The sequence below is a fragment of the Delphinus delphis genome, chromosome 1 (assembly GCF_949987515.2).
Source record: "Delphinus delphis chromosome 1, mDelDel1.2, whole genome shotgun sequence".
NCBI lineage: Eukaryota > Metazoa > Chordata > Mammalia > Artiodactyla > Delphinidae > Delphinus > Delphinus delphis.
The window spans coordinates 6579821-6602142 of NC_082683.1; the positions used below are offsets into that span (position 1 = coordinate 6579821).

A 22322-nucleotide genomic window follows, 5' to 3' on the forward strand; every position below is an offset into this window, starting at 1 on the left:
ATACAAGCAGGGACAGGAAGCAGTTCTAACACAGCACACCAGCACATACACGTCTTTCCCAGGACTGGCCAGTGTACCTCCTATCGCCACATTACCAATCTGGGGCCAAAAGTACTCAGGCCTCCACAGTCGCTGGCCACCTTGCTACTTTACTACCTCAACCCCCGCCACTTCCTGTCAGGTGTCAACAGGAATTCTGTGCTGAGCATTCCAAGCCGCTCTCATTTGGTCCACCTAACCTAACCCACCCCATTCCTCCCCACAGATCTGTTACCCCAACCAGGCTCTCTTTACTTAACACTGTACACACCATCCTCATTCCTGCCTCAGGCTGACCCTGCTAGGACTGCCCTAACCTGCTCTCCCAGTTCCTAGTCAAATAGCACCCATTCTTCAAGGCCCCCCTCTTAGCTTCTCAATGGATCCTTAGTTAACTTCTTTAACCCACAATAACCTCTAGTTAGCCTGAATGTGAACTATATTTGTTATGCTATACAATAAGTAGTTCCATTTTTGTTCTAGAAAACTCAAAATGTTGCATTTTTGCAAGGCTTGCCTCCTAAACTGTAAGGCCAAAGTTTATATCCCACTTTCATCAGTATTAAACTTGGAAATACACATCCAATACCTGCTGGCTGGCTGACAGAGCCTGTGTGGGAGGTTCAGCCGGGCAGGATTCAGTGCCAGCTTCTTCTCTGCAACTACAGGTTTAAACACCATGATTAGGATTGAATTTACATGCCCCTCTAGCACAGGAAACAGATTTACTTCTTTATTAATTCATTCATTCACTCACTCATTCATTCCTAATGCAAGCAAAAATCACCATAGTGCAAGTCTCCCCAGCACCTTCCACATTATCTAGCAAATAAGAAATAATAATACAAATAAATAATAAATCTATTTGGTGAATGAATAGATTTAATGCCAGTAAGAGAAATATGGAAGTAATAGGTATGACTAACAGCTTGGAGTTTAATTAATAAAGCCCCAAGGTGATCCTTGTGTCATTTTTTTTAATGCAATATATTTATTTTTAAACAATGCTTCATATCCTCCATACACAGATATCTTAATTTTTCTAAAAACTAAGTGAGTCATTTTCCAGGAAGAAAAAAGGGTCAGGCTTTACTTCTTATTTAGGGAGGAAGGAGAGAATGAATTGAAAAACTAAGTATTGTGTCCCCCACCACACCAAGAGGAAAACATGTAATCAGATCAGCACCTAATTTACTCATAGCATGTGTCCACAAAAAAAGTATGCAAGCTCCCAAGGCAGAGGAGAAGATCAAGGGGCAATGCTAAGTCCTTCTGCTATAGGACTCCTCTTTCTTTATTTGAAAAGCATTTTTTCCCCAAAGAAGGGACTCAGGAAGAATGAACAAAATTATTTTCACATCAGCTCTGAGAGAATGTTCTTAAAAGTAAACGAAACATATAGAAAGCTATTTGGTGTTAAGTATAATACGGGTTAGGATGCCCAACCTCTCCCAAGAAGAGATGTACCTTCTACTCCCTGGAAACTGTCGGTGACAAGGAAAACCTCATCCCAGTTACACCAGGCCACACATCCACAATAAACGTAGCTGCCTGAAGGGGGGCTGAAGGACCAATTTGTTGACAAACAAGTAAAGATGTCTTGTGTTGTAACTCTGTTAAGTGCTACATAAATGTCCAGGGTGTATGTACGCTTCTTACTCGGGGCTGTCGGAGCATGATATTTCTTCTACTACAGTTCCTTTCAGACTGTATTTTAGTGATTTTTATTCATATCTGCTCCCTCCTTTTGCTCATGAACTCTGTTGAGAGCAGGGACACTCCTTACTCATCTTTGAGCTCCCACGGCCTAGTACAGTGCCCTGCAAGAGACACTAAAAATTGCTGTCGACAAGCCCAATGTATCACTCAGATGCTCCCTTACCAAACGCCAACTGCCCAGAGAAAAGGAGACTTAGCTGAGAGCAGCCTCCTAGAAGGTACAGCCTTAAATTACAGATCATTTCTATAAGAATCATTACATTTCACTTACTAATCACCTTATCTATCCTTTCAGAAAAACAAGATTGAGCTTTCCTTTTCATGATTAGTAAGGTACGTGGAAAGTATGATCATTCTGAAATCTCTTTTTTTCAAATTAAACACATCCATGGGAATCACAGGGGAAGAAAAGGGAACACACTGTATTTAAGAAGAAAAGGGAACACACTGTAACATTAGTTACAAACCAATAATTCTCTAAAAATCAAGCAAAACAAAGTATGAAGGGAAAAAAGCCTTTGTCAGAAACCATTTAAGGATAAGTAAGGTACATCATCACTATAAACTTAGAACAATTCTCTCCCAGAATTCATCACCAACAGAAAAGGTGAAGCTTCACAGAAAAAGATAAATCAGAAGGGCACCTTCTTCACGTAATGAAATTCAGGTTATATCTTTTCATAACCCATTAAGTTTATAATTGAAAAAGTACCAAGTTGTACAACTTTTTCAACACATCCAAAAACACACGTCAGGTCAGTAATTCACAGAAACCAGCAGAAACCAGGTAGTCACAACAGGTTTACCTCACCTCTGAAATATAACTATGTGTTTGGCTAATTTCATAGCCATCTGTTATTCTTATGGACCTTTCTCTTATAATATCCACTAAAACAGAGAAATTCAAATACTGACCTCTAATTCAACGTAATACAAACAACAAGTCTCCTGTCCAGAATTACATCAAACGGCCACAGTTCCTTTTTCAGTAATACCATGAGCAGGAGGCTGAAGCCCTCCACAGAGCATCTCTGTAAGTGGTCCTGCAGTGACTGTGCCACAGTGCACATACAGTTACCCCTAGACAATTACCTCCTAAAAGAAGACAGATGATTCTCACTGTGTCTAAAGTGAAACCGAAGTTTTCTAAACTAAACATGTGTAGCAGACAAGCTCAAAATAGGTCCACCTCCTCCCTTCTTGGTGCTTTAGCAACATTCAAGTCTTTTTTTTTTTTAATTAATTGACTGATTGATTTTTGGCTGCGCTGGGTCTTCGTCGCTTGCTGCATGCGGGCTTTCCCTAGTTGCAGCGAGCGGGGGCTACTCTTTGTTGTGGTACGTGGGCTTCTCATTGCGGTGGCTTCTCTTGTTGCGGAGCACAGGCTCTAGGCATGTGCGCTTCACTAGTTGTGGCATGTGGGCTTCAGTAGTTATGGCTCGCAGGCTCAGAAGTTGTGGCACACGGGCTTAGTTTCTCCACAGCATGTGGGATCTTCCCAGACCAGGGCTCGAACCCGTGTCCCAATCCGCACTGGCAGGCCGATTCTTAACCACTGAGCCACCAGGGAAGCCCAACATTCAATTCTCTTAACACTTCCCCCAGAGGTTGGATTCTTTTTAGTGATGTCTTACACCTAGTATTTTCTCTCAGTTTTAAGAAGGTTTAAAGATGCTGTGAAGGGGCAGGGGAGGGGTACCTCAGAGAAGCAGGGGTCCATTTTTATATTGGGAGCTAAAAGTGAATCATTTCTAAGCAATGCGCTGAGGGCGCTGAGGCCCACCTTGATGACAACAGTATCAAAGGCGTAAATTTCCGAGGGTCATGAATCACTGCAGCGGGCTTTCCTGGTGGCGCAGTGGTTAAGAGTCCGCCTGCCGATGCGGGGGACACGGGTTCGTGCCCCGGTCCGGGAAGGTCCCACATGCCGCGGAGAGGCTAGGCCCGTGAGCCATGGCCGCTGGGCCTGTGCGTCCGGAGCCTGTGCTCCACAACGGGAGAGACCACAGCGGTGAGAGGCCCGCGTACCGCAAAAAAAAAAAAAGAAAAAGAAAAAGAAAAAGAATCACTGCAGCAAGCACATCTGCAGCGTGTGGTACTCCGCAAGCGCTTTGCAACCTTAACATTTCCATCCTCTACGGTCCTTCAATAGCCTCAAAGGATGCCTTGGATATCAAAGCCAGCCCCACATCTGCAAGACTGGCAATCAGTGTTCTAGAAAACTGCAAGAAGGCAGGCAAGATCCAAGCAAAATGGACTTTGGGAATGCAAGGAATTTGACGCCACCTGTATTCTTCTCCAGGAGTGATAAAAATATGACTCGTTCCCACAGAATTTGATTTGTAAGGGGAGAAATTACCCCAAATATCCAAACCAAATGAGAAAACCAATTATCTGAACACCTCATGGGAAAAGTAAGCACTTAACCAGCCAACTCTCCGCTGACTCAGGACCATTTTTTAAAAGGCGGGGCGGGGGGGGGGACCCCATACTAACTGTTGTTTTTTGTTTGCTTTTGTTTGGGTTTTTTTTTTGCGATACGCAGGCCTCTCACTGTTGTGGCCTCTCCCGTTGCGGAGCACAGGCTCTGGACGCGCAGGCTCAGCAGCCATGGCTCACGGGCCCAGCCGCTCCGCAGCATGTGGGATCTTCCCGGACCGGGGTACAAACCCGTGTCCCCTGCATCGGCAAGCGGACTCTGAACCACTGCGCCACCAGGGAAGCCCTTAACTTTTAATTACAAATTAATCTTTGACTCCCAGAAAGTAAAAAAAACTTCAAAGCTTCCTTCCTGAGCAGTTAGACTGGAATAACCAACTTAAACAGCTTCTTAAATCATTTCAGGGGCCACATGCTAACAGTGCTCTCTCTAGATCTTAACATTAAAAGTTCACAGGCCTGTGACTGAGGTGGCAGGAAAAACTGCTACCTGCTCCTATCCCCTAAGTCAAACAACCTATTGATGTCGTCCTCGTTACATTTTTCCACCAAAAAATATATTTACAGATCTCTGAGATTTTTAAATTGCTGCGTTTATTAAAAAAGAAGAAAAAGGCAATGCATTATCACTCTCATAAAATGTATTTTTGATGTCTCTTGTCATAAAATGAAAACAATTTTATTTTAGGACAAGACATCTAAGTTCTCTACTACAGCTGAACACTAACTGAGCACTTAGCAGTAACTGCATGAAAACATCTAAAACAAATACACCTGCATGTAGTGTTTGTGTAAGAAATACATCAAGAAAACAGTGGGTTTCTCTAGAAGTAACATTACAGAAGATAAATACTGCTAGATTAAGTAAGGGTTGTGAGCTGCAATAGCCTAGGCTCCTGAGAAAGAAAACGATAACTGAAGTACTTCAGATTTGTAGAGGTTTTTTTTAAATAAATTTATTTATTTCATTTATTTATTTTTGACTGCATTGAGCCTTCATTGCTGCGCACAGGTTTTCTCTAGTTGCGGAGAGTGGGGTCTACTCTTTGTTGCGGTGCGTGGGCTCTAGGCGTGCAGCCTTCAGTAGTTGTGGCTCGCAGGCTCAGCAGTTGTGGCTCTTGGGCTCTAGAGCTCAGGCTCAGTAGTTGTTGCGCACCGGCTTAGTTGTTCCACAGCCTGTGGGATCTTCCGGGACCCGGGCTCGAACACGTGTCCCCTGCATTGGCAGGCAGATTCTTAACCACTGCGCCAACAGGGAAGCCCCCAGATTTGCAGAGTTTATTTTTTCAATTTACTTCCATATCAATTTTTTCATTTCAGTTGATGTACTACAGTCCCCATTCGACAGCTGAGCAAGTACGGCACTTCATCACCCTTCGAACGCACGGTACAGGTGGATTCAGAATCCAGGTCCTCTCACGCTAACTAATCAAGCTTATTTATAATGCTCATTGGTTGTCATGGTTCAGGACATTTTGGTGAAGCAAGAAAGAACATGAATTACACAGCACGTACAGTGTGTTTAAAAGACCCAATTATTCTCTCCTATCAAAGCAACATCACATATCAGCAAAACATTATTTCTAGGGTTATAAACAGTTTCCCCAAAGGTCACCCAGTTCTCATATCTCACCTTGACCCAAATGCACACAGCACACAAGAATTTTATTTGGGTATTTTTTTAGGACAGTGCTTCTAAGCCAAGAAACTGCCCTCAAGTATAAATGGAAACATACATAAATTAAGATAAATGCGATATTCAAGCCACTCAGTGTTCATATTAGTCTCACCCTAAGTAATCATGCCACTGACCCGAGTGTCAGTCAGCACCATCTTCAATCTCCCTATGAAGAGCTAAAGGAAAAGAAAATCTAATTAAAAGTCCAAGAAAAAAATCCACTTTAATCAAAACTACAAGCCAAAGGCCAAGGGACTTTATGGTAGGAAAAATCCTAAAACTTGAAAAAACTGTTAACAAGAAAAGAGATGTCAAGGGAGAAAAAGAGGAGACACTTTAATTTAAAGGATTAAAACCAAACCAGTCAAAAACAACTTTCCAAACAGAAGAAGCATAAAAATATGGAGAAATAATAGAAGATGAGGGGATTAAAGTGCAAAAGAATCACAGTTTTAAGGACATTTTACTAGGAAGAATAGGAAACTAAATGTTTAAAGCATTACTTTATAAAACTCAAAGTAAAGAATAACTGAGTTCTATCAAAATCAATAGAAAATCACTGTAAGACTCTGTCAACATCTTTCCCCAAGTGGAACAACCATACAGATGAGGGTCCCAGATATGACCAGTAATAAGAGCTACTATTCTGTAATAGTCCTTGGACAGGAGCTACCTGGGACTCTACTAGATGGGAGTCAATGCTAGAGGACAGAAAGATTTTGGTCAAAAAATCAGTCTGACAGTTGCCAGCATGCTTTTCTCCACAAGAAAATACCTGTGAAACATAACAGAAACACACACAAGCCAGATCACCATTGTTCTTAAAGTGAAGCCATGTAATCATCTCATCACACACACACACTTTAGTATATAATAAGAAACCTCTGAAATAAAAAATGACTATAGTAACTACAAAGGAGTTGACTCACCCACGTAAAAAAACTGACTTACTAATTTTAAACACTTACCATATTTTTTAAATCTTTTTACCTCAAAAGCTTTTACACTTCAGATTTCATATTTTTTTTTAATTTCAGAAAAAGTCGAAAAGTTTGTGTCACCTTTAGCAGTTGGAAATCAGTTTCAACTACAAGTTATTTAAAAGAAATCACTCCCCATCCAGTACCAAAGCACTGAGATTCCAAAGCAGTTGTCATGCATAATTCCATTTGGAACCCAGCTAGCCCAACTGTACTCTCAGGTAAGAGAGGCCTATACACTGGAAAAATAACAAGAAAAGTTGCATTTCCCATTTCCTGTTTTGGGCCTAATATGCCGATGAGCTTGGAAAGAGAGGACCTCAAGTTCAGCTTGATAGTTATTTACTACAAATAATAAAGCAATGCTTGGCACTCAATTTTTAAACAAATGAGTAAAACCCACAAAATGTATACTTTAAAAGGGTAAATTTTACAGTATGTGAATTATATCTCAGTAAAGTTATTTTTTAAATAAACAAATAAATGGTACTTGGAAAGAAGTGATCCATATAACATAAACCATCCAGCTCTACTACTGAGAGACAACAAAAATGTGTATTTTAAAATTCTGATATACAAAAAGATCATTAACTTCATTCATGGTCTAAGATGCAAATTAAAATAAAATATTGTACATTTTTCACCTATCAGATTACCAAAGATCAAGAACAGATAAGGAAATCTAAACCCTAAAACACTCTGTGTACACTGGCACATCTTGGAGGGCAATTTATTCACAGCTCTGAAAATTTAAAATGCACACACCTATTGCTGCAGCAATTCCACTCCTAAAAATTTACCCTACAGATACACCTATGCAATTGTACAGGTACAAGGATTAAAAAAAAAAAGCCAGACTCAATCTAAGTGTCCATCAACAGGAAATTAAAGTATGCATCCACACAATGCCCCACTATGCAGATTTTTTTTAAAAGAAAGACGAGGTATAATTACAATTGACTTGAAAAATGTGTGACTGGAGTATTAAGTAAAAAGCAAAATTCAAGATAGTATGTACAGCACATATATGTGCTTATATATGCATAGGAAATGTCTAGAAGAATATTGGGGGAGTGGGCACTACTCTTCTTGAACTGTATGAATCAATTATAATGAGTATACATTAATTTTATAATTACAACTTATATTTAATTACAATGCATCAGGCTCTCAAATAGTCTCACCCTGGTGTTAAGTCTCCCCATGCAATGACCCCTGTCTTTCCAGTGCTCTACTGTTCCAGCCGAACCAGTCTGTTCTTCCTTAGAGAAATCAGCCCAAAGGACTCCTCCTCCAAAATGCTCCTGCGATCTGGTTGGAACCGCTACCAGCAACAGCTTCAAACATAAATTACCTGAGTTGAAAGAACTATGTCTGCCTGCACCTGCTACAGAACATTTTTAAAGACTTTTTTTAAAAAAAGGAAACTGAAACACAATTTAATAATCCTCATCATAGAAGCAGCAAATGTACCATTTCCCATGTTTTCCAGACTTTGTGCCTTTGCTCCATGACATTTCCTGCCTGAAATCCTCTTAGCTACTTATCACATGTCCAAATCCTGCCAATCCTTCAAAACACAGGTTAAACACCTCCTCCTACACCACATCTTCCCTAAGGCCTCCAGCCAGAGCTTATTCTCTTTCTTAAACCACAGCACCAACACCTTGAGGTACTTTCCTCTACCTAGTACTCCACTGTGTACATGTCTTATTCTCATTGGTGAGAAAACTCTTCAAAGGCACACAACTGGTGTATACATCATTGTGTATACCCCAGTTCATACATAAATTAACCTGATGTGTTACTATAGCATCTAATAACAAAAGCATGGCAAGAATCTAAAAATAAAAAGCACAGCTTTTTCTTATGTATTTATGTCATATTTATACATGACAAACAGTAGGAGTATGAAAAGTAAGGCTCCCTCTCTCTCCATCCCCCTCCCCAGTGCCCTACCATGCCTCCTTAAAAGGCAATCACCATGATCAATTTCTTAACACAGGGTTTTAAGAAGTTCTTGGACACTATAACTTTATGACACATTCATAACTTTGGGTCTAAGTTGACAGAAGTAACTGGGATGTCAATTATGCAACTGCACACTGTGTACATGTATGCTGCGGCAAAGAAAATACGACAACCGACAGAAAGATAAGCTGTGTCCTATGACTTACAAAATTAAATTTCTCCCGAGTTGTGAGAAGAAAAGTCATTGTTCATTAACAAGAAACTTATAGACTGTTTCAAGCATACCGATAAACCAAGTTATTAGAGTTTTTTCATAATGTAAAAACTGCTTAAGGATTCCATAAAGACTGTAAAATTCTCACTAAGGGCTTCCCTGGTGGCGCAGTGGTTGAGAGTCCGCCTGCCGATGCAGGGGACACGGGTTCATGTTCCAGTCGGGAAGATCCCACATGCCGCGGAGCAGCTGGGCCCGTGAGCCATGGCCGCTGAGCCTGCGCGTCCAGAGCCTGTGCTCTGCAACGGGAGAGGCCACAACAGTGAGAGGCCCACGTACCACAAAAACAAAAAATAAAATAAATAAAATAAAATTCTCACTAAGCTATGAAAAAGGTGCTAAGCCATTACAGATAAAATACTAAAGAAAAATGCAGATGTTTTATAAAGCTAGATATCTTAAAGAATATTAATAAACTGTTTATAAAAGCATTTCTCAATATCATATTAATAGCTAAAAGATGTCTGCACAGTTTTCTAATTTATAAATGATAAGAATCAAATGTTTGGGCTTCCCTGGTGACGCAGTGGTTAAGAATCTGCCTGCCAATGCAGGGGATACAGGTTCGAGCCCTGGTCTGGGAAGATCCCACATGCCATGGAGCCACTAAGCCCGTGCACCACAACTACTGAGCCTGTGCTCTGGAGCCCACGAGCCACAACTGCTGAGCCCCCGTGCCACAACTACCGAAGCCCGCACACCTAGAGCCCGTGCTCCGCAACAAGAGAAGCCACCGTGATGAGAAGCCTGTGCACCACAACAAAGAGTAGCCCCCCGCTCGCCACAACTAGAGAAAGCTAGTTGCGCACAGCAACGAAGACCCAACACAGCCAAAAATAAATAAATAAATTTATTTTTTAATGTCATTATCAAGAATTTGTCCAGAAATCAGCTTCCTGAATATGTCTTGGGGTTAAGAGATTAAGCCAAATCTCCTTTATCATCAACATCAATAATATTACACAATAAAATTATTCATTCAGTCATTCAACAAGTGAATGAAAACCTACGGCGTTCCTCACATGCTAGATGCAAGGAACACTGAGCTCCGCCCTCCTGGAGTTTACCTGAACAATGTACCTGAGATTGCAAAATCTGAAGGCGCACTCCAGGTGCCTCTTTTCTAACCTCCAAGTTAATCATCCCCCATCTGTCGTCATAGTCTTGTTTCAGACTGAGCATAATATGATTAGGCGTCAGTTCTGCTCTGTTAACATAATTATATATAATCATATTCCTCAAAGATTACACTCCCATTTCCAAAATTAAAATCAGCACATTACCGAAATGCCACAGTAGCTATCATTAATGGTGGGCCACTTTTCCAAATGGCAAATCTTATTTATCACATGACATTTCTCATTAATTTCATCTCAGAGAGTAACCTTATCCTTAAATTTGAAAAATACTTTGCACCTCCCCCCAGGTCCCAGGGACTGATCTAAAAAAAAGTCAGAATGTAGGGCTGCTAGACCTATAGCCAACTGTTTTTGGTTATTTCTCACAGGCCGTTAAACCAAGCTCACTAGAGAGCTGAAGGTGGACCAACAAGACGCGCCTCTCTCTCTCCATATCCTACCTTCCTGAACCTCTCTAAGAGGAGGGAGTATTAATCTGATGGGGTCACAGTCCACAACACTGACTGGACTTGTTTATAAATTCGAATATTAATTGCAGATTGAAAGTTACACACATATATGCTCAGGCATGGCCGTCATGCTCCTGCTCGTTTCTCTCACACACGCTCTAGAAGACTAACGTTTGGGTCTTTGGTACAGTGGCCAGCCAGAGGAGTGAGTCGGCGAGATTTAGGACGAAGGGAGGTGCCTAGACTTTAAGTTTAAGCAATACACACCCCAACCCAGTTTATTAGACAGCTCTGTGTTGGTATTTTGGCCAAAAGCCCAATTAATAATAAAATAATACTTTGAATTTCCCACTTGCCATTATTCTACTTACATAAATCTCCTTTAGGAACATCACAAGGAAGAGGTACAGCTAAGTTATGACGTCTGATTATTCATTAACACCCCCAAACCTCACCAATACTTTCTGGTCTATGTCATTCACTTTACATTTAATCATGTACTGTTCTGTAGCATTTCCTATATTCAAGGAATAGTAAAAACTTTATGTTGCTGACTTAGAATTTATTTGAACCCTCTAGAGTTGACCCATTGCTCCTACATATCTTGTAGTTGTTGAGTGTTGCAGATAAAGAAACAGGACATAGTGGAAAGCTAGATCTATGGATGACAATGATACAGGAATAATTTTAAAAATTAGGCTAACATTGAGCACTTATTATTTACCAGAGACATTTTAAGCACTTTATATGTATTAATTACACTGGTCCTCACAACAAATTTATGAGTACTATTATTACCCCTACATTGCAGATGAGGAAACTGAGCCACAGAAAGTAAGTAACTTGCCTAAAGTCAGAGTTATTAAGCAGAAAGCTGGAAATTGAGTCTAGAGCTCTTAACTACTTTGCTACAATAGTATAATAGTTATGGGTGGACAAATACAGATTGGTAAATTTTGAGGCTCGGTGCCCAGAAGACATCCGAGGAGACAGAGGGCAACATGGGTCCAGATCTCAGAAGAGAGATCAGGGCTGTATTTATAAACTTGCAGGTTGGAAGCACTAGGTGGAATGAGGTCACTCTGGAAGACAGCGCTGAGGGAGGAGTTAATGGACAGAACCATGCGGAACACCAATATTTAAAATAAAGTTGACATTTTAAGTCAAACTGATGATGCAGTAAGCCGGTATTTTTGTATTACATACATATAAAACACACAGTAAATTATAAATCAAAATATGTAATAGGTATACCTACTCTGGGAACTAGAACTACAACGACTATGGGTTATGGAAGCACCTGCTTTCAATACACTGTTGGGCGCAGCACGTTAGACGGGACACCACCCACAACACTGTTTCAACGGGAGGGAATAATCTGCTCTAAAATCTACCTTCAGAAATGACCTCCAAGGAATACAGAGTTGTGAAAAGAAAGACAGCCTAAATAGATGGCCAAATTTCAATGATTCTAAGGCACAGGATGTTTCACATTTGTAAGTCAGGAGAACTGGGACAGGTCTCACATAGTTTAATTGGCAGCATTTTATTTCTTAGTGGTACATAAAATATGGTGCATCTTACTACTGGTGGTATCTTAAGACACCATGAAATGTGTCTTTTAGAATACATCCCATTCTACATGTGAGCATACATACTGGTATAGTTACAGGAAAGCTTTCTGCTTACAAGGGGTTTACAATCTAATGGAAAGAACATGATTAACAATAAGATACAAATGCAAAGAATAAACATTGATACAAGATATGAAGTGATAAAATGAGTGAAAAGGTTAAAGAACTGAAGGTACTTAATTGCTAGGAAATATGAGTAGCCAAACCAAAACAACTTAAGGCAGTGTGTCCTAAGCACAGTTTTAACTGAAATAGATGAAATCTGATGGAACAACAACAGAAAGAAGGTAGGAAATAAATGATATCTCAACAAAGGCAGAGAGAGAAGATGAATAATGTGAGGTTATGGTCACATCTCTCTCCTCTTAGAACCAGCAACTACCTGCTAGTTAAAGTAAAGCACTGCTTGAAGATAACTAATCAAAGGGGAAGGCTTTTTTTAATCTTCTGTATCTCTCTCCTTTGAATCCCTGTGATAGCTTTTCTTCTTAATCTATTTATTTATTTATTTTTGGCTGCATTGTGTCTTCGTTGCTGCACGTGGGCTTTCTCTAGTTGCAGTGAGGGGGGGGGCTACTCTTCGGTGCAGTGCATGGGCTTCTCATTGCGGTGGCTTCTCTTGTTGTGGAACACGGGCTATAGGCACAAGGGCTTCAGTAGTTGTGGCGTGCGGGCTTCAGTAGTTGTGGCACACAGGCTTAGCTGCTCCGTGGCATGTGGGATCTTCCCAGACCAGGGCTCAAACCCGTGTCCCCTGCATTGGCAGGTGTATTCTTAACCACTGAGGCACCAGGGAAGCCCCCCCTGTAGTAGTTTTAAAATCTACAAATTCTTTGATACTCCTCCCTTCAAGAGCTGCATCTTAACTCCCTTCTCTTTGCCTGTGGGCTGGACTTAGTGACCTGATTCTAACTAATGGAAGTGATGGAAGTGACAGTGTGTGACTTCTGAGACGAAGCCATAAAAAACTTCCTCCTCGCTTTCTCTCTTTCCCCTCCCTCCTCTCATTCTGGGGGAAGCCAAATGCCATGTAATGAGGTCATACAGGTAACCATATGGAAAGGTCTATGTGGCAAGCAACCAAGGCTTCTTGCAGAGGCCTTTCTTCCCACAGCCCAGTGAGTGAGTCACTTGGAAGCGGAGCCTCCAGCCCCGATCAAGCCTTCAGATGATGGCAGCTCCAGCTGCATCCTAACTGCAACCTCAGGAGAGACCTCTGAGCCAGAACCACTCAACTAGGCCACTCCCAGACTACTGACCACAGAAACTGTGAGATAATGAATTTTACTGTGCTGTCACCAAGTTTTGAGGTAATTTGTTATGCTGCAATACATAACTAATACAACCCCAGAATATTTTGTGTCTCTAAAATACCTTTTTTTTAATTTTATTGAAGTATGGTTGATTTACAATGTTGTGTTAATTTCTGTTGTACAGCAAAGTGATTCCATTATACATTTATGTATATTCTTTTTCACATTCTTTTCGATTATGGCTTATCACAGGATACTGAATATAGTTCCCTGTGCTATACAGTAGAACCTTGTTGTTTATCCCCTAAAACACTTACCTTTATCTTCTAACAGTTAAATGTACACCGATGGCCAGTATAGAGAAAATTTCTAGAAGGCTGCTCTCTTCATCTTTACATGCCTATAAGGCTTACTTCAGTGAACTGCATAGTTAAGTACCTGTTTTTGTTTATTATTTGTAAAAAGACTAGTGCTTATACAATTGACTGCAGTTATCCAAAAATGAAGTGATTATATCTTGAATAAGAGTATAGCTACTGGGGGCTTCCCTGGTGGCGCAGTGGTTGAGAGTCCGCCTGCCGATGCAGGGGACACGGGTTTGTGCCCCGGTCTGGGAAGATCCCACATGCCGCAGAGCGGCTGGGCCCGTGAGCCATGGCCGCTGAGCCTGCGCGTCCGGAGTCTGTGCTCCACAACGGGAGAGGCCACAACAGTGAGAGGCCCGCGTACTGCAAAAAAAAAAAAAAAAAAAAAAAAAAGAAGAGTATAGCTACTGGAGCAGGGTAAAAAAGAAAAATATTGATTTGACCTGATTACAAGATGGAATGAGGGATAACAGATGCAACAATCAAAAGTAACTCCAGAATGACAAATGTATAAGGTGCAAATAGTAGTTATGTTGTACCCTTGGAAAGACTGAAGTGGAAAACTTGCTTGAAGAAAAACAGTAGAGAGTGGCAAAGCACTATAACAGTAACACCCAGAACTGACTTCTTCATTATTAAGGAAAAAAGGACAAGCCACTTGATTAAGAAAGGATTAGCTTCACATGTGTTTCTCAAACTGTTCTACAGAATAGTGGTTCTCATTAAAACATCACAGGTATTCTTTGGGGAAGGGAAAAACAAACAAACAAAAACCCTCTACATACCACAGTCCTAAGTTTTTAAGGCTTTAGGGTGCTAATATGCATTATAAATTTATTTGACCTTAGAACAGTTAAAATACTTGCAGCATTTTAGTATGCCATGAATATAGTTTGGGAAACACCAAATTGGGTAAGCAGGTAGGTAGACAAGTAGATGAGGAGATTCATAGGAAATAAAACAAGACAAATGCAAAAAAATGACCTCACCTAAAAAAGAGAACATAACTGACTACCACTGATGATTATGTACAGTTTCTTAAAGGAAAATAAACTTAGATAAGCTATCAAAAGCAACAACAGCTGCACCAGATGTCAGGGAAAATGAAGATGGAAAAAACGTGATAGGATAGAAAAGAAGAAAATAAATTTCCTTTCCATAGGCCATGGCTCAGAATGCCTTCCATCCCCTCAGCTCCTACTGTGCACCTCATGAGAGCTGGTGTGAGCACCCCGCCATCTAGAAGGTAGGCAGGTAGCTTAAGAGGCGGTCTGATCCCAAACCCTTTACCAACAGTGATGATAACTAACAACCTATCAGATCTTCTTTCTTGGGAAATGTTAAATATATTAAGAGTCCTGGGCTTCCCTTGAGGCGCAGTGGTTGAGAGTCCGCCTGCCGATGCAGGGGACGCGGGTTCGTGCCCCGGTCCGGGAAGATCCCACATGCCGCGGAGCGGCTGGGCCCGTGAGCCATGGCCGCTGAGCCTGCGCGTCTGGAGCCTGTGCTCCGCAACAGGAGAGGCCACAACAGTGAGAGGCCCGTGTACCAAAAAAAAAACAAGTGTCCTCAGTGGAAGTGGAAGCAGAGGGACAAAGACACGAAGAAACCAGAGATAAAGCAGTTGAGTGAAGAGTAGAAGATTAGGTGGGCAAGCTCTGGCTGTTTAGTGCCTTGTGCAGGAAAAGAACACCTTTCTTCAATAAGAAATTTAAGTTATTATTGTTCAACCTGAACAACCTTATGTGATGGCCCTGCCAGAGACAGCAGGATCTCAGCCAGGTGATGCCCCTTCAGTCACATTCAATGACCCACCCAGAAAGGGAGAGGGAAGGGAAAGAGGAGTGAATGGGCAGGAGGAACACAGGCTCTGCCTTTAATAAGGAGCATCTAGTTTATTTTTTTTTAATTTTTTCTCTTTTTTTAAATGTATTTATTTTTATTTATTTATTGTTTTTGGCTGCATTGGGTTTCGTTGCTGCGCACAGGCTTTCTCCAGTTGCAGCAAGCGGGGGCCACTTCTTCCCTGCGGTGCACAGGTTTCTCATTGCGGTGGCCTCTCCTGCTGCAGAGCGTGGGCTCTAGGCGTGCAGGCTTCAGCAGTTGCAGCACGAGGGCTCAGCAGTTGTGGCTCGCAGGCTTAGTTGCTCTGTGGCATGCGGAATCTTCCTGGACCAGAGATCGAACCAGTGTCCCCTGCATTGGCAGGTGGACTCCAAACCACTGTGCCACCAGGGAAGTCCCAGAAGCATCTAGTTTAAATCCACCTGAGTGATGTTTTCATACACCAAATATGTCTTCAAATCAGTGGCCAGAGTCTACCCACCCCATGAGGAATCAAGCCAAGCTGTTCTAGCGTCGATACACTTCCCCAGAGTAGCCAGGTTCTGCCCAGGAAGGGAGAGGTTTCCAGAGCCTCCCAGGCAGCTTCTCTGAATTCATACATGCAGACACATGCCCACACTCCAGCTGGCTCACCCTCCTCAGTTGTGTTCACGCCACACACTAAGTGCCACGGCAACTCCACCCGCCTCCTGCTCCCCACCCCCCAAAGAAGTCAGGGCATCAGGAATCAGACCTCTGGGAGCCAGTGGACACCTGTAGGTGTCTCTGCTGAGCGTGACCGTGGCCATGGCCATGGGTGCTGGAATGGGTCTCTGCAGGAGGGGCTCTCCCGTGCTGCTCCAACACTCTGCCTAGAGATGTTGCACGGCCATGCTTGCTCACGAGTTCTCCTTAAGGTTAGTCCAGGCCCACAGCGCAAACACTGTGCCCTTATGAATGGTGTCCTTATGCTACACACAGTCTGGACATCCATACACTGCCCCGGCGCTAGGGTATACGGTAACAAACGCTTCCCACTGAGGCGGCAACGCGGTAATCGGGTCACTAAAGCTGGGCAGCGTCCATACCCCTAACAGCATTCTGGCATCCACAAGACCCGTCTGAACCTGTGGTGCTTCCGTGAGGCCTCTCGAAGTTTAAATTTCTGTTCCACTTTTTCCCAATATGTGAGAATGACTTGGAAGACTCTCTGCTCCTCGTACAAAACCCTCACAAGTCACATGTATATAACTAGTTTAAAATCAGGATATGACCCGTAGCCTCAACTTCTGTTGCAAAAGCCCAAGACAAATAGGCTGTAAGAATTCCTCAAATACCAAGTGATCTATGAATTAGAAGTCTTATCATTTTGTAACGTAACCACATAAAGAAATAGTCCACAGTTAAGTATGTTGCTGACATACTGGCAAATTTTACCAAATAAAAACAACAATTTTACACTAGCACAAACAGGTCACCTTACCAAAAAACCTCATACAGTATTAGCAGTCCTACTGACCTTGTTACCTAACGTACAGACACATATTACATCTTGCATTGCTTGCCAAACCAACAAGTTATACAAATCACAATTCCAAACAAAATCCAATCTAGAAAATAGATTTCGTATTTCAGCATATTTGAGTTATTTGTGGTCAAATGTTCACTAAAATGTCTTAAGCAATCCTAACCATTTTCTCCTCATTATTTAAAAAACACTAGCACTCTCTTAGACAAGAAACTAAGCACAAGCCAACAGGCTCACCAAAATCACACTTAGGACAAGCAGAGCTACAAATCTGGAATAATTACCAAGATATTAATTATTAACAATTACTTAACTATGATTTAAGAGAAATTCTTGGTTGTTGAAAAACCCTACAACGAACTAGAGCACATTATCAGAAACTGATTATCTCAGACAATAGTGTATTGTTTCAGGGGGTGTGTGTGTGTGTGTGTAATGAAGTTCACAGCTGTGCTACACTAATGACTCAAACACCTGAATTCTCTGCTACCTTAACCTTTAAATCAACTACAAAAGAAGCTGCCAAAAGCAGTTAGGAGAAAACCACAAAATTCCCCAAAGAACTTGGTATATACGACTGATTTTACTACGTAAATTTTCATTACTGAGATTTGAACAAGATGTTAGAGAGTCAAAACTAATTTTAAAAGCAAGGGGTGCTTACTAAATCCATAATAATATTCAACATACACTGGTTTTTAGAAGGGCACAAGCCATATTCGTGTGTGTGTGTTTACAGCACCTGGCATATTTCTGTTCAATATTACATATAATTGTTGCAGGACCTGACAATGATTACTGTCTCACTTTTTAAAAACTTTATGACTAACCATTAAGTCAAAGTTGAAAAAGTAACTGGTGCATTTATTTCTTGATTTAGGTTACCTTCTTGTTGTGAATTGGTTCTCAGTTATTCTAGTTACCTTGTAACAAAACATTGGCAGAGACTATAGGGGATTGAAATTACCTGACTCTACTCTTGCTGAATAAATAATACATTTGACCTGTTCACATTTCATTGTAAAAGATCCACAGCTTTAGAGATTACACTCTAAGCTTTGAAAGCAAAGTGAATCAGAAATCACATTCCTAAGAGCAGCCAGTCTGGAACAGAAGATGTTTATTCTACACTGAATCCCCCTTGCCACTGCAAACCTCTCTAACAGTTCATTACGCTTAAAACAGTTGAGATGGGTAGGACGTATTATAATAAGAATTCTTCAAGGTATTTATCAAGCAGATTACCTCTGAAACTACAGCTTGGTTTAGAAGCCTTTGAGCAGAAATTTGGCCTTCTGTGTTAATCTGTACATACTCATTTCGTATCTTCTCTTGACTCTTATTTTTTTTTTACTCTAGTCCATAGAACAATTTATCCTATCAGACTTAATTTTGTTTATATGACTCTTGGAAACACTACTGCAGTGCAGCACTATTACATATGCAAAACTGCTGATTTCAGTGAGCTCCTCTCCTACCCCTCCATCCCCCACCCCTCCCACCCCCATTAAATCTTGGGGGAAAAGTGCTGGGTCCAGTGCTGGGATTTTTCTTTTCTATAGGGTAGGTCTACTTGACTTTTTACTAATGATACCGAAAACTTTTTAAAGACTGCTAGTGTGGGGCTTCCCTGGTGGTCCACTGGCTAATACTCCCAAGTTCCCAGTGCTGTGGGCCTGGGTTCAATCCCTGGTCAGGGAACTAGATCCCACATGCTACAACTAAAGATCCTGCATGCTGCAACTAAGATCCGGCGCAGCCAAATAAATAAATAAAAAGACTGCTAGAGTATGTAGAGTTTCAGACACCAAGAACACAAATAAGCCCCCTTACCTTTTTTAATATTTCAAGGCAAACTGTATTTCTCATAAAAGAGAGTCCTTGGAAGTCACAATGTATAAATACTTCTAATAACAGAACAAATTAATGTCAAGACAGCCAGTAATGTAAAAAGCCTCAGTGCAGCCGTGCCTGTCAAAGAGCATCTGTGTTAGTAGCTCAGGGAAGTGGCATGTGCAGGAAAGCACTACAACAGTGTTCAAAAGAAAATCATTAGGCCTCAGAGGTTAATCCCCTCTCCCATCCTCTTCCTCCGGATCCTTCAAGGCAATTAACCAGTAGAAGGCGCTACTCTGCAACCCACAATATTCACACCAACCTGCATCCTCGGCCCAGAGCTGGGTCTAACCCAGGTGTACTCTTCTCAGCCTATTCCCTGTCCAGCGTTCCAGGAAGCCTCTACATTAGCCCCAAAAGCAGAAAACCAGATCTTTTCTTATAACCCCGATTTTTAAAACAATACAAAACAAAACACAGAGAGCTCAACAGCCAGTATACCTGTCTTATCAAACCTACAGACCACCACCAATATGTCAAAACATAAACACACACACTTTGCTAACTATTAATCTCAAATACAATCTTTATAATCTTAACTGAGACAATCTACTTTTACCTAGAAAAGACGACCCCGGTCACATTCACTACAGTTACAGTCAACTAAACAAATCACTGTCTCCAACAAAGTCAGGGGCAATGAGGAATACGAAAGCTGACTATAAGGCCACGACATATAACGAGGGATTTTATCTTCACATGCACAAAAAAGAAAGAACAGTAGAAACCAGGGCTGCAAAGGCAAGAAGGGGTGATGGAAAAGAGCAGTCTCTGAACATGTTTTTGAGTGTCCTTTAGTTTCTGACGTACTCTTCTGCCTCTCAACAAGGTTGCAAAAAAAGGCCAGACAGAAGATGGGTGAAGAAAATTGAAGAAGAAAAGCACCCACCCTTCCTCCATCTCCTCTCCCCTCTCCCAAAAAGAGCTGTGTTTGTCTGTGCAAACCTAGTCCCAAATATGGGAGAGAGAGAATGAATGTGTGTATGGAAGAACAATGAGCCCTCTGCCTGGTATTTTGTGTGTGTGTGTGTGTACGTGTGTGTGTGTGTGTGTGTGTCTGCCTCTGCCTTTTTTCCCTTCGACCTCAACAAGGAGAGCTGGAGGCCAGCTTCCCATCCAGCCTAGGCCATCGAAATCCAAACTGGTTCATAATTTACGGTGGAATTAACTCAGCAAGCAAATAGAGGAAAGGAAATAGCTACCCAAAGATGATTTTACTATTGTATAAATCCATCCTCTCTCCCCTCCCCCAACAGACTGAGACTACAGAAACCAGTGTACACCAGACAAAAAGGTCTCTCTTTAAATGGAAAGCAATTATGGAAACTGCTTCAAATCTAAACATAGGACGTGTTAATTTGTGTTACATTAAAATGTTTGTTGTGCAATTCACCGAGTTACCCTTTTACTAGTTATCTTTTTTGTGTTTAAAAAATTGCTTTGGAGAAAACTATTTCAGGATTCATACAAAACTACTTTCTAAATGTACCTTAAAATAGCAACACATACTGAAACATTTAAAGCACCCATTTTCTCAAGGACACATTTTGCTTAAATCAATGTTTGAAGTCTGTAATCCAGAAAAAACTGTAAGCAAACCTTGGAAAAGAGGCAGAGGAAAATGACAATTCAACAATGAATCATTTTGTTTTCCTTTCAACAACTTCTCAAGCAACCAGTTTCAAAGGAAACCTGCAATACTTTCTCCCTCCCAACACATGATCTATGTAAAACTACTTTTTCTTCTTTCCAAAACCCTAAAAAATATACTACTACTAAAAAAATAAAAGCCACTCTCCTTCAGAGAGCTGAACTAAAACATGATAGTAAGAATCCTCTGCTGCCGCAAGTGATTTTTGGTTTTAAAATTCAAGAACCACACAGAGCAAAGGACTAGAGATTTCGAACACAAAGAGAGTATCTTCCCCTAACGTGAAAATGAGACTTTAAGAAAAGTCCAACCCCCAAGACCCCCAAATCCACAAACATTCAAGAAATTCAGTTTCTGTCCTGGACTTCTCCCTCCGCGCCTCCCCGCCCCCCGCCCCCCAGTTCAGCCCATGATTTAGTCACATGAAACAGTTTAACCTCAGACAAGTCAAACCAGAGCAGGACTAAGCAGCAATGAAAGAGCAGGGGTCAGCGGGTGAGAGGGACAGCTACCTGGCCCGCACAGGGCCAAGCGGCCCCCGGCCCTTTATTCCCGCCCGCCCCGGCCGTGCGCGGCCCCCACCCGGGACCCGGGCTTCCATGCCGAGCCCTCGGCCCGCCCCACGCCCGGGCCCAGGACGAGGGGCCACAACAGCGGGCAGACGCCGCGCGCGGGCAACTTGGAGACTTACCTCCCCCGGACGCGCTACACCATCAACGGAGGTGTGTTCGAACGGCTCCTGGGAAAGTGGGGGGACGGGGCGGGAGGCCCGCGGGTCTGGGGCCGCCGGGCTCGGGCCGAGGGCTGGCCGGCCGCGGGGACAGAGCCGGGGGCTGCGTGGGCTTCTCTCCCGTGACCTTTCGTGCGGGCTCCACCAGGCTCCGCGCTCGGCCAGTCCTTCAGGAACGGGAGCCAAGGCTCATGTCTGGTTTTGTTTTTCTGAGGGCGAGGGGGCTCCCGGAGGATGATGGTGTATTTTTTTCCCCCTCAAGTAGGAGAGAAAACGAGGCAGAGACAATGTGGGAGACGAGCGAGGGGAGAGAAGCGCGGAGGCGGGGGCGAGACCCGAGCCGGGCGAGCGTTTCGGGCGTGCGGGAGGAAGAGGAGGCTACGAGCGCGGGGAACGGCTCGCGAGCGTCTGTAGGAGCGGCGGCGCCTCGGCTATGGTGGCCGAGCCGCGGCGGGGCTGCTGTACCGACCCACCGCCCACTCCGCGCTCGGGCCCGGCCCACCTCGCAGTATCGCGCCTCACCATTGGCGAGGCCCGGCGTGACGCATGAGGAGGCCGGGCCAATGGGAGGCGGAGGGCGGGCGAAGGGGCAGGACTTCTTTGAGACTGAGCTTGCTCGCTCTCCCTCTTTCTCTCTCTCTCTCTTTTTTTTTTTTTTTTTTTTTTTTTTTTTTCTCCTCTTTCTAATAAAATGAGCAGAAAAGAAGGAGGGGAGCGGCAGAGCTCTGGCTCCGCGGCGGCCCGGCTTGAGCG

General features: G+C 42.6%; 1 protein-coding gene across 4 annotated transcripts in view; it reads right to left on the reverse strand.

Annotated features, from left to right (window-relative positions):
• RERE (arginine-glutamic acid dipeptide repeats) overlaps positions 1-21985 on the reverse strand; it is a 426753-nt gene extending 404768 nt beyond the window's left edge. For 3 of the 4 annotated variants that reach the window (XM_060013632.2, XM_060013629.2, XM_060013619.2), the window contains exon 1: positions 21531-21985. The gene's annotated coding sequence lies outside the window, so the exon portion shown is untranslated. Of the gene's footprint in view, positions 1-628; positions 846-21530 lie in introns of those variants that run through there. The other variant, XM_060013626.1, reaches the window with a different exon arrangement.
• Positions 21986-22322: the final 337 nt, after the last annotated feature.